Source organism: Rana temporaria, chromosome 10 (assembly GCF_905171775.1).
Source record: "Rana temporaria chromosome 10, aRanTem1.1, whole genome shotgun sequence".
In the NCBI taxonomy this organism is placed as follows: domain Eukaryota; kingdom Metazoa; phylum Chordata; class Amphibia; order Anura; family Ranidae; genus Rana; species Rana temporaria.
This window is the reverse complement of record NC_053498.1, coordinates 56,841,032-56,857,593: the sequence shown is the minus strand read 5'-3', so window position 1 is coordinate 56,857,593 and position 16,562 is coordinate 56,841,032.

The following is a 16,562-nucleotide window of genomic DNA, read 5'->3' as shown; positions in this document are numbered from 1 at the left end:
TCCGCTGACTGGCTTGCCCATCACTAATTTTTTGGAGGAGGCAATTGCCCCCCCCCCCCTGGATCCGCCCCTGGTTCAAACTCTATTTAAGAAGTGGACAATTAGGGGTTCTGTTGAAACCAAACTACGGGCAGGTAGAATAACTAAAATTTCAGCCACAGCTGCCAGGAAAATTGTTCGGGATACAAAGAAAAACCCACAAGTAACTTCAGGTGAAATACAGGACTCTCTGAAAACATGTAGTGTGGCTGTTTCAATATGCACAATAAGGAGGCACTTGAAGAAGGCTGGGCTGCATGGTCAAGTCGCCAGAAGAAATCCATTACTACGCAAATGCTACAAAGAATCCCACTTACAATATGCCAAACAGAACAGACAAGCCTCAAACCTTCTGGCACAAAGTCATTTGGAGTGATGAGACCGAAATTTAGCTTTTTGGCCACAGACATAAACACTACATTTGTAGAGGAGTCAACCTCTGATGAAAGGTACACCATTTCTACTAGGAAACACGGAGGTGGATCGCTGATGTTTTGGGGATGTGTGAGCTACAAAGGCACAGGAAATTTGGTCAAAATTGATGGCAAGCTGAATGCAGTATGTTATCAAAAAATACTGGAGAAAAGTTTGCATTCATCAGCCAGGAAGCTGCGCATGGGACGCACTTGGACATTTCAACATGACAATGATCCAAAACACAAGACCAAGTCGATCTTTTATTGGCTACAGCAGAATAAAGTGAAGGTTCTGGAGTGGCCATCCCAGTCTCCTGACCTCAATATCATTGAGCCACTCTGGGAAGATATCAAACATGCAGTTCATGCAAGACAGCCCAAGAATTGATAGGAACTGGAGGCTTTTTGCCAAGAGGAATGGACAGCTTTACCATCTGAGAAGATAAAGAGCCTCATCCACAAACACCACAAAAGACTGTAAGCTGTTATTGAAGTTAAAAGAGGGCAATACACGATATTAAGAACTGGAGTATGTAAACTTTTGTTCAGGGTCATTTGGATAGTTTGAAAAGAGTAAACACAGTTGATTGATAATTAATGGCTTCAGCCAAACACTAACCATGAGCGAAAGAAACGTTTTTGTGTTATCATTCATGTTCTCTGAAAAATGCCCAAGAAATCATAAATTCTGCCAGGGTTTGTAAGCTTATGATTCAATAAACAAAGAAAATATACTGCGCTAAGAAAAAACTTGATAAATAAAAATAGAATTTTAAACAGAAAGCTGCACACCTAAAAAACACGTGATACTCATGTAAACAGAATCTAGAAAAAAAGGGGGGATAGGTAGCGCTAAAAACCCACACAACTACGCCCGCACAAAATTGCGCGGCTGTACGTGAATCTGCCCCATAGTCCCTCTCCCAACATTCTCCGTAATATAGAATACCGAGGGTGGGAGCGTATGCTGCCATGGATTGGCACCAGAAAAGAAAAAATTACGGTAAGTATGATACAATTTTCCATTTTCCTGGTGCCTCCATGGCAGCATACAAATGATAAAAAACTAGCTGACATGGGTGGGATAATGCCAATAAAAAGTATTTTAATTAGAAAAGGACATTGCAGCCTGAACTGTCCTCCTTCCGAACTCTACAGTCATGAGAGCCTCTGGCTCAATATAGTAGTGTCTGAGGAACGTATGGCGAGAAGACCAGGTGGTAGCCCTCCAAACCATCTCCAAGGAAACATTAGCCCTTGCTGTCCAGGAAGTTGAGACTGCCCTCTTAGAATGAGCATTTACTTGAGATGGAGGCTCCATATTCTTTGCCCTCTCAGAGTTTCTGAAGGATTTAGTGGCTTCTAAGTAGGCCCCAAGAACTCTGGAGATGTCAAGCTCAGGACAGGACTCTGAATCTGCGTCTGTAAATACTGGTAACGCCCAGGGTTCCAGCAGGTATCTTGGAGTAGCAACAGTAGGTGTGAACCCTCGAAGAGGTCAAAGTTCCACCCTGTCTGAGAAAAAGGAGATATGGTCGTCACCTATCCTTAAAGCTCCGAGATTCTTCTGTTGGTTGTAATGGCCAAAAGGAAAGCAGTCTGCAGCGTTAGATTCTATATTGATACCTTCTCCACTGGAGTGAATGGATGGCCAGACAAAACTTCAAGGACTATGGACAGATCCCACTTAGGAAATGAGCGTCTGATGGGTGGGCGAATCTTTAACACTCCTCTCAGGAAGATGACTACCAAAAGAATCATCTTCCCATCTTCTATTAGTTGTGGCAGAGATTGCTGCTATCTGCACCCTGAGGGAGCTCAGGCCCAGTCCTAGATCAAGACCTGTCTGAAGAAATCCCAGAATATTGGACGTAGAAGGGAAGATTGGATTAAAATCATTCCCGGCAGCAAATGACAAAAACTTGTCCCAGTTCCTTGTATATACTGCATTTGTTGCAAGTTTTCTGGCTCTTAGAAGGGTGGATATGACTCCTGGGGAAACAACCTAGGGCCTCGAACCTTCACCTCTCAACTTCCATATTCAAACCTCTGAGGGGTTTGGATGAGTTAGTCTGACCTGAGATAGAAGCTGAGGAAAAGGAGGGATCCTGATTGGGGAGCTCAAACTGAGGTGCATGGCTAGAAGGAACCAGGGTCTCTTCAGCCAATACGGTAGAACTGCCACCACTTGGACTGACTCTGAGGAGCCCCAGGAGGAACTTAAATATTAGTGGTCGAGGAGGGAAGACATATGCCGTGGTGAACCTCCAGGGGAATGACAGGGCATCCACTGTCTCTGCTTGTGGATGCGGGTGGCGAGAGAAGAACTTTGTTAGTTTGGCATTCTTGGGAGTGGCGAACAGATCCACCTGAAGGGGATCCCAAAGGCTGAAAATCTAATGGAAAATATGGGGATAAAGGACCCACTCGTTTTTCAAGGATCTTCTTGATAGCGTGTCTGCTTCCGTGTTCAGTCTGCCTGAAAGATACACCGCCCTGAGGTCCAGGAGGTTCTTCTCTGCCCAGAGCATAACCGTCTCTACCTCCCTAAAGTGCATTTTGCTGTGAGTGCCTCCTTGTTTTTGCAGATATGCGACTGCTGCCCTGTTGTCCAGGCATAGCAGTATTCTCTGCCCTCTGATCTGAGCTGCCAATGAAGTCAGCACTAGGAATGCTGCTCTCTTGCCAGGTTATGGGATACCACTCCCTTGGTGTGACAAGACCATCTCCCCTGTATTGTGGTTTCTCCGCAATGGGCTCCCCAGCCTTGTCTGCTTGCGTCAGATGTAATTATGGTCCAAGAGAGGAAGCCCAGGTGGCGTGGTTTGGAGAGATTCTCTGAAACTGTCTACCTGTGTAGATCACTCCCATCAGTAGGATCGCCTGAGAGAGTCGTTGTCTCCTGCGCCAAGAAACCTGTCTGAAAATACCTCAAGTGCCAATGAGCCCAAGGAATTAGGGGTATGCATGAGGACATTGTGCCAATGAGGCTCAGGCATTGTGAAGTCATCAGATGCAAGCTCTGGGTGACACTGATCCTCCTATGAATGATGATCTTCGCTTTTGGAGGTGGTACTGACACTGTCCCCTGTTGTGTGTCGAACATTGCGCCCAGGTAGACCATCTGCTGTGTCGGCACTATGCAAAAAAAGTGCTTAAGCCGGCCCTCCTATAGCAGCACCACTAGGCGCTTAGGAATTTTCAATCAAGGTCTTATATGTACTATAATGTGTCAAAGTGTGATATATAATATTCACTATAAAATCACAAATATAGCAGCCACTTAAAATAAAATTGCTATTAAAAAACAATATTAACCACTTAACGACCGCCGCACGCCTATATACGTCCGCACAATGGCACGGACAGGCAGAAGGGCGTATATATACGCCCTTGCCTTCTAGCGGGTGGGGGGTCCGATCGGGACCCCCTCCGCTGCGTGCGGCGGTCGGGTCCCCTCGGGGAGCGATCCGGGACGACGCCGCGGCTATTCGTTTAAAGCCGCTCCGTCGCGATCGCTCCTCGGAGCTGAAGAACGGGGAGAGCCGTATGTAAACACGGCTTCCCCGTGCTTCACTGTGGCGGCGCATCGATCGAGTGATCCCTTATATAGGGAGACTCGATCGATGACGTCCATCCTACAGCCACACCCCCCTACAGTTGTAAACACACACACAGTGATCCTTAACTCCTACAGCGCCCCCTGTGGTTAACTCCCAAACTGCAACTGTCATTTTCACAACAAACAATGCAATTTAAATGCATTTTTTGCTGTGAAAATGACAATGGTCCCAAAAATGTGTCAAAATTGTCCGAAGTGTCCGCCATAATGTCGCAGTCACGAAAAAAATCGCTGATCGCCGCCAATAGTAGTAAAAAAATAATAATTAATAAAAATGCAATAAAACTATCCCCTATTTTGTAAACACTATAAATCTTGCGCAAATCAATCGATAAACGCTTATTGCGATTTTTTTTACCAAAAATAGGTAGAACAATACGTATCGGCCTAAACTGATAAAAAAAAAAAAATTTATATATGTTTTTGGGGGATTTTTATTATAGCAAAAAGTAAAAAATATTGAATTTTTTTCAAAATTGTCGCTCTATTTTTGTTTATAGCGCAAAAAATAAAAACCGCAGAGGTGATCAAATACCACCAAAAGAAAGCTCTATTTGTGGGGAAAAAAGGACGCCAATTTTGTTTGGGAGCCACGTCGCACGACCGCGCAATTGTCTGTTAAAGCGACGCAGTCCCGAATCGCAAAACCTGGCCTGGGCATTTAGCTGCAAAATGGTCCGGGGCTTAAGCGGTTAAGAAGAACTAAATGTCCACATAAATATTGTAGCGGCACTCTTGTTCAAATGGAAACAAGCTTCTTTATGTGATTCATGCTGATCATGTGGTTCATAAAGGAAAACAAGGAAGGTGCTCAAAAGTGCAGTTCATAACATGTACTTCTCAGAGTCCACCATTAACCCATGCAGCACCTTGTGACAACAGGGAACCCCTTTCAGGGATGCACTTACCACAAGGATAAGTGTAATAAACCTTTCATCCAAGTCAAATCTTCCTCTTTTTTATTCACCTTTCACCACCAATCAGAGCACGTATAATAGGAATCCAATGAGCTCATGCAAATGAGATTAAAATAACCCACATAGTGTGATATTGTTTCAACAAATTTTAATGCCCAAATGCAGCCCCCCTTACAATATATACATACTCTGTTTTAATAAACATGGAGAAAAATAAAGTGCGAGTGCTTGCTTAGATCCCAGGTTCAGCGAAGATACCAAATTAAGCCCTCTGCATCCAACAGACCGTCTCCGATTTACACTTCCGGGTACCTTAGCATCCTGTGGAGCGCAAACGTCACTTACGGCACAACATCGAGACCACGACCCTGACGCGTTTCGTCACTTCCGGACTTCGTCTGAGGGTGTGGTCTCTGGATGTAAACACCGGCTCTTTATTCACAGTCGAGCGTTCTGCACAGCGGAATATCTGAGGATATTCGCCGCCCCTCCACCTATGACTTATACTCCGTATCTAAAACCAATGCAGACAACCGAGTTTGAATAGTGAAGTCATATACAGCGGAGCAGGCCAGACGCCAACAACACTAGGCAATTGAACATGCGTCATGTCACTATTACAAGGCACCTCAGCATCATATCAGCTAAAATTATTCACATGATGTTTCTACATAAATATTGCCATATAAATGGTGAACTACCTATACCAATTCAGCATTAAGACTCTTATGAAATATACCGAGCCTCATTATGCCATGCAATGAACGCATATCTATATCAGCCTTAAAGCAGTTCTGAACATGGTGTTAATGAACAATGATAAACAGTAATAAAAATAATGATAAAAACTCCTTAATTGTTAAGATGTGCACAATACTATTGAGTAAACCAATGTCTGAGCATCTAATGTTAAAAGAAAGAAAATAAATGATAACTAATATCTATCAAAAGGTGGATATACATACACATCAATTCCGTGTATACTAGGGCCCGGATTCAGAAAGCACTTACGCCGACGTATCTACTGATACGCAGCGTAAGTGCACGGATGCGCCGTCGTATCTATGCGCCAGATTCTGCAAGCAAGATACGCCTGAATTTTGGCTTCATACGACCGACGTAAGTTTCCTACGCCGTCGTATCTTGTGCGCATATTTACGCTGGCCGCAAGGGGCGCTTCCATTGATTTACACGTTGAATATGTAAATGAGCGAGATACGCCGATTCACGAACGTACTTATGCCCGTCACTGTAATCTACGCCGTTTACATAAGGTGTACGTCCGGCGTAACGTTAAGCCTCATAAAGCAGGGGTAAGTCATGTTAGGGCATGGACGTCGGAACAGCCGTCATATTTTACGTCGTTTACGTAAGTCGTACGTGAATGGGGCTGGGCGTAGGTTACAATCACATCGTAGGCATTGAGCCGTCGGATCTTAGGGAGTAAATTCAACGTGATTCTGAGCATGCGCACGCATGCGCCGTTCGTTCGGCCCTTCATTTGCATGGGGTCACGGTTAATTTAAATGTATCACGCCCACTACCTTCCTACTTTGAATTAGGCGGGCTTACGCCGGCCAATTTACGTTACGCTTGCGCAACGTAGGGAGTGAGTGCTTTGTGAATACTGCTCTTGCCTCTCAGAGTTACGTCGGTGTAGCACATATGAGATGCGCTATGCCGGCACAAAGATGCGCCGCTCTACGTGAATCGGTACCTAGATGTATAAATATATTAATAAATCTATATGTAACAAAATATATATATATATTATGTATATTAAATCAAGATATACAAAATACATACATAAAAACATCCACATAAATGGTCTGTATATAGAAATATATATAAAAAAATATATATATAAAAAAGTAAAGTTCACATCAAGTATCACTAATAAAACAGTTAGGCCCGGATTCACAAAGCACTTGTGCCGACGTATCTCCAGATACGCCACGTAAGTGCAAATATGCGCCGTCGTATCTGTGCGCCGTACCCACAAACTAAGATACGCCTAAAAACAGGCTTCATCCGAACGCTGGATGCAGGCTACGACTGGTGCGCGTAAGTTGTACGTCCGGCGTAAAGTTAAGCCCCATAAAGCGGTGTAACTCAGCAGCAGACATGGAAAGGTCTGCATCAGGGAACTCAAGCCCGCGTATTTTACGTAGTTTACATTGAACGTGAACATGACTAGGCATAGGTTACGTTCACGCCGTAGGCAGTGATCCGGCGTATCTTAGGCAGTTGTTCTGACGTGATTGTGAGCATGCGCACTGGGATGCGTCCACGGGACGGCGCATGCGCCGTTCGTTATATGTATCTGTCTGGCGCTCGGCCCATCATTTGCATGGGGTCACGCCTCATTTGCATGGATCACGCCCACTTCCACCTACGCCGGCTTACGCCTAGGAAACCCAGCGCAGTTTTGGGAGGAAGTGCTTTGTGAATTCCATGCTTGCCTCTCTGCCCTGCGTCGGCGTAGCGTAAAGAAGATACGCTACGGCGGCATAAATGTGCGCCGATGTCTGTGAATCCGGGCCTTAATATCTAATTATATGTTTAATCCTCTCGGTGATAAAACATCCTTTAAAAAAATCCATTGGGTTTCGCATTTGGACAATTCGCAAACCAAGTGGGAGCCTCTCCAGTGCAGCTCAAGATGTTCTACCCCCCAAAATTCCAAACTGGATGCATTTTGATTGTGCTTTAATTTAAAGTGTAAGGACACATTATGATCTTTAAATCCAATCTTAATGTTATGAATGTGCTCAGCTATCCTTACCCTTAGCATCCTCTTATTGCGTCCTATATAGAGTAAACCACACAGACATTTCAAGGCATAAACCACGTAGGTACTATTGCAGGTAATGAATTGTTTGATGTCAAAATTCTGATTATTGGAGGTAGATGTAAAACTCTCTTAACCTCTCACTGGTCTTGACACTTCCCTGCAATCCTTGCACCTCCTACAAGCAAAAAAAAACATTGCGATTCCAAAACGTCGGGGGTCGAGTTGGAGGATCCAACACCTTTTATACAACACGATCACCATAGCTTATTGCTTTTCTGTATAGAAATTGAGGTGCTGTTGGGAGAGCTGCTCCTAATTTCTTGTAAAATATGCCAATGTTTAAAAATTGATTCAACCTCTTTATATTGTACCTGAAATCCCAAAATGAACCCCCATTCTCTCTTAGTGTTCTTTACTAGAGGAATTTGAGGGTCCCTTTCTTGTAAACATATATCTCTTGATATAGCTCCTACCTCTGTGACTAGTTTCTCTAATACCTGAGGATCATAACCTCTGGCCTCAAATCTATCAGTGAGAGTTTTTGACTGTAACATGAAATTCTCCGCCTCAGAGCAATTCCGTTTCACTCTCATGATTTGTCCCTTGGGGATATTTTTGAGCCACAGAGGGTGATGACCACTGGTCACTGGTAAGTAGCTATTTCTATCTGTTTGTTTGAAGTGTACCTTTGTTTCCAATTTATTATTCCGTCGATATACATTTACATCCAAGAAATAGATTTCTTCATGGTGCCATTGAGATGTCAATTTTATGTTGTTACAATTATTATTCAACTCTTTTAAAAACAGACATAATGGGCCAGATTCACGTAGAAGAGCGGCGGCGTAACGTATCGTAGATACGTTACACCGCCGCAATTTTTCATCGCAAGTGCCTGATTCACCAAGCACTTGCGATGAAAACCTACACCGGCGCAAGGCGGGCCAATTCAAATGGGCGTGTGCCATTTAAATTAGGCGCGCTCCCGCGCCGGACCTACCGCGCATGCTCCGTTTTCGAACTCCCGCCGTGCTTTGCGTGAAGTGACGTCATTTTTTCGAACGGCTACGCGCGTAGCGTAATTCCGTATTCCCGGACGGCTTACGCAAACAACGTTATTTTTTAAATTTCAACGCGGGAACGAGGGCCATACTTTATACAGCAATACGATTGCTGTGTAAAGTTAAGGCACCAAAAAAAACGACTAACTTTGCGACGGGAAACTAGACTAGCGGCGACGTAGCGAACGCAAAAAACCGTTGTGGATCGCCGTAACTCCTAATTTGCATACCCAACGCTGGTTTACGACGCAAACTCCCCCCAGCAGCGGCCGCGGTATTGCATCTTAAGATCCGACAGTGAAAAAAATTACACTTGTCGGATCTTATGGCTATCTATGCGTAACTGATTCTATGAATCAGTCGCATAGATAGAACAACAGATACGACGGCATATCAGGAGATACGCCGTCGTATCTGCTCTGTGAATCTGGCCCAATGACTCTGTGGATCCTGCCCAAATAAAAAAGAGGCATTCGATAAATCTTTTATAAAACAGCAATTCTCCTCTCATATCTTTGAAAATCGGAAATAAATAGTTCAGTGCTAAAACAAAATCAACAATGTATGATGTGCATTCTAAAAATGCCTCAAGATAAATTGGGAATGGTAAACATACAAGGTGAGATAAAAACTTATGATGAAAAAAGTTCAAAGAAGCCTGAAGGCTTCAAATAGTGATATAAAAGAAAGTCCATGTGAATAAACTCAATAAAGGAAATTCTTCCAATGGGATGGCAGAGTACAGGAAAAACAGGTTGTCTGCTGTAATTCTCAAACTCTTCACAAAGTGAACAAATTAGGTACTCTTACCAAATCGGATGGATTCATCTGTTATACAACAGTGGGTCATGCAGGCTTGTGATCCCAGATGGCCTGGATCAATGTTAGAAAGATCCTGGTGGTCCCAAGACACCTGGATCAATCCTGGAAGAGGTGGTCTGGTAGACTGGAATATGAAGTCCGCTCTCTCTAACCGATGGATATCAAGGTGGATTCGTGCTTGCTCCAAAAATGTAGGAAAAGGAACAAAGAGAGATGCTCCCAATGGTGCAGGTAAAACCAGGTGTGGTTTATTATATAAAAAATGCCGTACAAAATGACAGGTAAAAGTGATCACAATAAAACATGTAAAAAGCAATGTGGGGTGCAGTAATGCTCAACTGACGTGTTTTTCGACTCAAACGGTCATCAACTGGGGCATATTTCTGTACCCCCACATTGCTACTGAATTTATAACTTCAAATAACCCAGGACTGCCCATGGTGAGGGGCGGGGCCAGAAGTGTAACAACCAACATGCCTCTCAAGCCTCATTATGGCTCAGGATGTATTTAAAAAGAACTGGATAGTCCCATGTGCAAAAAAGAGTATCCACAGAACATAAAATATGGTTGCATAAAAAATGACATTTCCACATCACTAACATAGTAAAAAGGACAAGGCCTTTTGCACTCCAAGCCTCTCTATCAAAGTATTTCCTGTTCCTTCATGTTGACCAACCAAAATCCTCGCAGTTGTAACACATGATTCTACAAGAGTTGTAGCCAATCAACTGCGGGGAAGTCACATGACATACCGTGTTTCCCCGAAAATAAGCCCGGGTCTTATATTAATTCTGGCCACCAAAAACACAGTAGGGCTTATTTTCGGGGTAGGTCTTGCCATGCAATGTGCCAAGTGTTAATAATAGCAAAAGTGCTTGTAAACTGACAAAATCCTTGCCACTACATTAATATACAATACAAAATGTGTATGTCTCACTTTCCTAAAGCATTGCTCGACTCCTCCATGACTTGCCTTAGCTGTCTTCCTTGCACTGAGCACTGCAGAAGGGGATGCCGAGATCTACCGCTGATAGGAGGAGAAGAAAAAGAGCAGTGAAGATAAACAGCAATTTCCATGACCTGCTCTGAGCAATGCAGAGGGAGGGGGGTCAAGATCCCCCACTGACAGTCAGAAGAAGAGAGCAGCAGAGATCAGAAGGGCGCTTTCATTGCCGCACTGAGTAATGCAGAGGAAAGGGGGGGTGGAGATCCCCCGCTGGCAGTCAGGAGAAGATAAGGGGAGAGCAGTGAAGATTAGCTGAGCAGCGCTTCTGTGACCCGCTCTGGCAATTCAAATGGAGGAGGGGTCGAGATCCCCCAGAAGAGAAGGGGAGAGCAGCTGGAGATATTATAGCGGCACTAAAAGAAGGTACCCGATTAAAGCAGACCACAGCAAACACACACCTTCCACACTATAGAACACTGCATTAGTGAGGATTCTAGCAGTTTACAACTACTTTAAACTAGGGCTTATTTTCGGGGTAGGGCTTATATTGCAGCCCTCCCTGAAAATCCTGCTAGGTCTTATTATCGGGGTAGGTCTTATTTTCGGGAAAACACGTTAGAACAAAAACACCTCCATCAATGTCACTACCGACCAATGGCCATAGAGTAACATGTATCCCGTACTCCCATATTTACTATCATTAGCTGAACAAACACGTGATCAGGGGACGGCGTTATATGAACCAACGCTCCTCAAACAGGGAGCTCAGCGTCACCACGGACATCTGGATATCGTGAACAGCCTGTGTCATTGTAGGCATGGTAATAGCCGCTGACTGGAGGAGTTTAACATCGAGCTGGGCGGCGTCATACGAGACAGCGCTCCCTCGGACCGGGAGCGTGAATCTATACTATACTATGAATCTAGTAACACAGGTAGTAAAGTGTTTCATAGAATAAATACGCCTGGTGATGGTAGACATGAACGTTTCTGTTTTTCGTCTACCAAAGGTGTTATGCAGGCAAACATTGCACTTCCTGCATGGGTGACAACCCTTGCCATCAGGAAAAAAGGAAGCTTTTTAAGTGGATCTATAGTATTGGGGGCAATGTCACCCTGAATGGAGCGTGCACTCCTGAAAATAACTCCGACCTGCTCTGGAAGGGAATACCCCAAGATTTTGTCACTGCAAAGTACCTTCCAGTGTTTATTTACCGTATTTATCTGCCTATAGCGCGCACCCAGACTGTAGAAGGGAAATTCCTGGAAAAAAAATGAATTACTTACAGTTTGTCTGTGTTTTGCCCGGGGGCCTTGTCCGGTCCGGCGTCCGTCTGCGGCCTCGGTGGTGTCCTCCCCGCTTCTCCTGCGCTGTTTCTGAGCTCTCCCGCGCTGTCTCTGAGCGACGCCGCTGACATATACCGAGCGCAGTACACTCGGCTATGCTCAGCAACGCTCGGCTCCTCTCGCATAAAGGCTAGGAGGCGGCACAGGGCATGACCGCGAGCATAGCCGAGTGTACTGCGCTCGGTATATGTCGGCGGCGGCGCTCAGAGACAGCGGATCGGCGTATAACGCGCACCTATGATTTTCCTCTGATTTTAAGGGGAAAAAAGTGCGCGTTATACGCCGATAAATACGCTAATATTTTTTTACATTTTGTTGTGCTGGATAGAATACGAGGTAAAGAAGGACCATTTGAATTTTTCATCCCTAGTGGTTATCGGTTCATCTATGAGAAGGGAAGCTCTATCGACTCTAGAAACCACACCGATATCAGCATCTAATTCTGAAGGCCTGTAACCTTTGTCTATAAATCTCTGTCTCAGAGTATTAGACTGAGAAAGGAAATCACCGTCGTTAGTACAGTTTCTCCTAAGACAGAGAAACTGGCCCCGGGGCAACAGATTTTAGGCACTGACGATGGTGACAGCTGTCAACTGGAATGTAACCATTCCCATCTCTGGACTTAAAGTGTGTTTTAAACTCCAGATGACTGTTGACAGCTGCGATTTCCAGATCAAGGAAGTGAATGGAAGTTGGACTGGCTTCATAATTCAAGATGATACCACGGTCATTACTGTTTAGGATGGTCATGAAGGAGTCTAGTGACTCTCTACTGCCTCTCCAGAGGAGGAGGATGTTGTCTATATACCTGGCCCACAGGACAAATTCAGGCCTGTTAAGGGCATAGACGACATCCTCCTCTCACTGGGCCATGAACAGAGGGGCGTGGATGGGGGGCGTATTTAGCCCCCACAGCCACACCCTTGATCTGGGGGAAAAAAGTGCCCTGGAACCAGAAGTAACTATGCTTTGTAGCAAAATTGAAAAAACTCCATTATAAAATTCCTTTGTACAATAGAGAGGGCTGAGTTCCTTCCCAGGAATAGCTCAACCGCTGCTAGGCCCAATTGGTGTGGGATACATGTGTATAAGGCGGATATGTCTGCTGTGACCAAAATGGTGTCATCATAATATTGTACAGTCTCTAGCAGTTGTAAGGGGTTAGCGTGGTAGCGGGGTGTGTGACCCCTTGGATGGGTTCACTACACACTGAATTTATACAGACAGGCAGTCGAAGACGGTTGAAAACAAAGATTTTGGTTTATTCTTCCATCTTGCTGGAAACAAGTGCAAGCATCCAACAAGCATTAACAAAATCAAACATAAAATAAACCCTGGCCACTTGGGGCGTCTATCTTCACCACACAAGAACCTATCTATGGAGTCTGGCACAGCCTAGTGCTGGGCAGACACTGATGGTCATACAGCAGAAAAACAATAGTCTTTTGATTTTTATCACACAGAAAAATCAATCACCTCCTCACAAGACTTTCAGTACACTGCTCTCCTTCTCACAAAGCCTCAGGATGCAGCAATTCAGTGGTAATCCTCTGGATTACTTTTAGAGGCCTTAATTGCCTCATTCTGAACAGCTGAAGTTTTCCAACGCCCTTAGACCTTTTCTGGCTACTTTTGCAGCCGACACCTAATAACAATTGGTGTATTGTCTAAACAAGGCAGAAATGTATGTCCCGTCTGTGACAACACCCACAGATTTACCTGACTTCCTGTCACATACCCCCCTCTTGTTTCAACCCTAGGGTTGGGACACAGGTTGCCAGGCAGGCATGCACTCGGGACAACCCATCTGCATTCCCCATTTTAGCACCGGGGCGATGTGATACCACAAAACTAAATTCCTGGAGGGCCAGGAACCACCTATCTATTCTCCTATTGGTCTCTTTGTTCTGAGCCATCCACTTCAATGGGGCATGATCCGTCACCAGTTCAAACCGTCTACCCACAAGGTAGTACCGGAGAGAATCCAAAGCCCATTTCACCGCCAAACATTCTTTCTCAATGGTGGCATAATTCTCCTCATGGTCCTTCAACTTTTGGTACATAACAGGGTGTTCCTCCCCCTTGATAATCTGAGACAGTACAGCTCCCAAGCCCACATTTGACGCATCTGTCTGAACCACAAAGTCCCGTGAAAAATTAGGCGAATTTAAAACTGGCTGACTACATAAGGCCTGTTTTAAAGCCTGAAAAGCTGTTTCTGCTTCGGGAGTCCATTTGGTCATTACAGACTCCTTCCCTTTGGTCAAATTGGTCAGGGGAGCAGCCTGTGAGGCAAAATGGGGGATAAAGCGGCGATAATAGCCTGCGATCCCCAAAAATGCACGAACCTGTTTCTTGTTGGTGGGACGGGGCCAATCCTGAATAGCCTCAACTTTGTTTATTTGGGGCTTGATTAGACCTCTTCCAATGGTATACCCCAGATACTTCGCCTCTTCTAGAACAAGGGTACATTTTTTTGGATTGGCTGTAAACCCAGCTTTCCAGATGGAATCCAACACAGCCTGAACTTTTGGCAAGTGTGATTCCCAATCCTCACTGTGGATGACAACGTCATCGAGGTATGCAGCAGCATAGGCTCGATGAGGCCGTAGGGTCTTATCCATGGTGCGTTGAAATGTGGCGGGAGCATTCTGTAACCCAAAAGACATCCTCCGATATTGGAAAGATCCGTCTGGAGTTACAAATGCTGTTTTTTTGCTGGCCGACTCCGAGAGAGGAATTTGCCAATAACCCTTGGTCAGGTCTGAAAACTTCTCCTTATTACGGAGCACAAATTCTTTAACCTCCTGTTGCTGAGTTTTGGATAGAGTCTCTGCTATCCCAACTTCAGGGACAGCCAGGTTAAATGGAGCAGAAAATCGGGTAGTCTTAGCGACCAAGGACTCTATCCTTCCATGGTTTTAGCAAGTTCACGTGATAGAGCTGCTCAGGTTTTCGTCTTCCCGGTTGGCTAATTTTATAATTCACCACTCCCATTTTTTCCAACACTTCATATGGACCCTGCCATTTGGCTAGGAATTTACTTTCGACCGTGGGGACCAGCACCAACACCCTATCACCAGGTGCAAAGGAACGGACCTGGGCCCCACGATTGTAAATCCTTTGTTGAGCCAATTGGGCTAAATGTTCCTTCACAATCGGCATCACTTGGGCAATTCTATCTTGCATTTGGGCTACATGTTCAATCACACTTCGATGAGGGGAACTCTCACTCTCCCATGTTTCCCTGGCAATGTCCAGTAGGCCCCGGGGGTGCCTCCCATACAGTAGCTCAAACGGAGAGAACCCTGTGGACGATTGGGGAACCTCTCTTATGGCAAACATCAGATAAGGGAGCAGATAATCCCAATTCTTTCTGTCTTTATCCACCACCTTCCTCAACATTTGTTTCAAGGTTTTATTAAACCTTTCCACTAACCCGTCTGTTTGAGAGTGATATACTGATGTACGTAATTGGGTCACTTTCAGGAGTTTACAAAGTTCTTTGGTCACCCTAGACATAAACGGGGTGCCCTGGTCAGTTAGGACTTCCTTAGGAAGACCCACACGGCTAAAAACCTGAAACAACTCTTTGGCAATTGTTTTAGCAGAGGTGTTTTGGAGAGGAATCGCTTCTGGGTACCGGGTGGCATAGTCCATTATTACCAAGATGTGCTGGTGGACTTCAGTAAGGGGCCAACCAAGTCCATGGCGATCCTCTCAAAAGGGACCTCGATAATGGGCAGGGATACCAACGGACTGCGGAAATGTGGCATGGGTGCAGTAATCTGACACACTGGACAGGAAGAGCAGTACAATTCCACTTCTTTAGTGATCCCAGGCCAATAAAACCTCTGGGTGATCCTCTCCCGGATTTTTTCTGCTCCCAAATGTCCCCCAAGAATGTGCCCATGGGCCAGTTCCAAAACCATCTTCCGGTACGGTTTAGGCACTACCAGTTGCTCAATGGTGTCCTCTATCCTCTGTGACACTCAATATAACAGGTCCCTTTCAATAATGAAGTAAGGGAGGGCAACCCTCTCGTCAGGGTTAACTAACTCCCCATCTATCTTCACTACATTCTCCTGGGCTCTTAGCAATGTGGGGTCCCTCAATTGCTCAGTGATAACATTTTCTCTGCACCTCAAGGTCATCAAACCCTATCGGCCCGCTGTTCCTCTTCTGAGGTAGCAGGCTCCTCCCTAGGGACTGGTGTTTCCCCTGCTAATACTGAGAATGGAAACTCCGGAGAATCCTCATAGTTATAGGTTTCTGGAGTAGATGGTTCAGACTCAGAAGAACCACCTACTGGGGAATCTGGGCAGTCCCAGAGTTCCCAGAATTTTGGGAAATCCCTTCCCACAATGGCGTCATGTGGCAGTTTGGAAACTAAACCCACCTGGTGACACAAGTTACCGAGGGAGGTTTCAAAGGAAACCGTAGTCACCGGATATTCTCGAGTATCCCCATGTACACAAACTACAGCCATTTTCCTAGGATGTACGTTTTTTTCCACCACTAGATCACTTTTCACTAAGGTGACCAGGCTACCTGAGTCCAACAATACCACAACATTTTTACCATCTAAGCACATTCT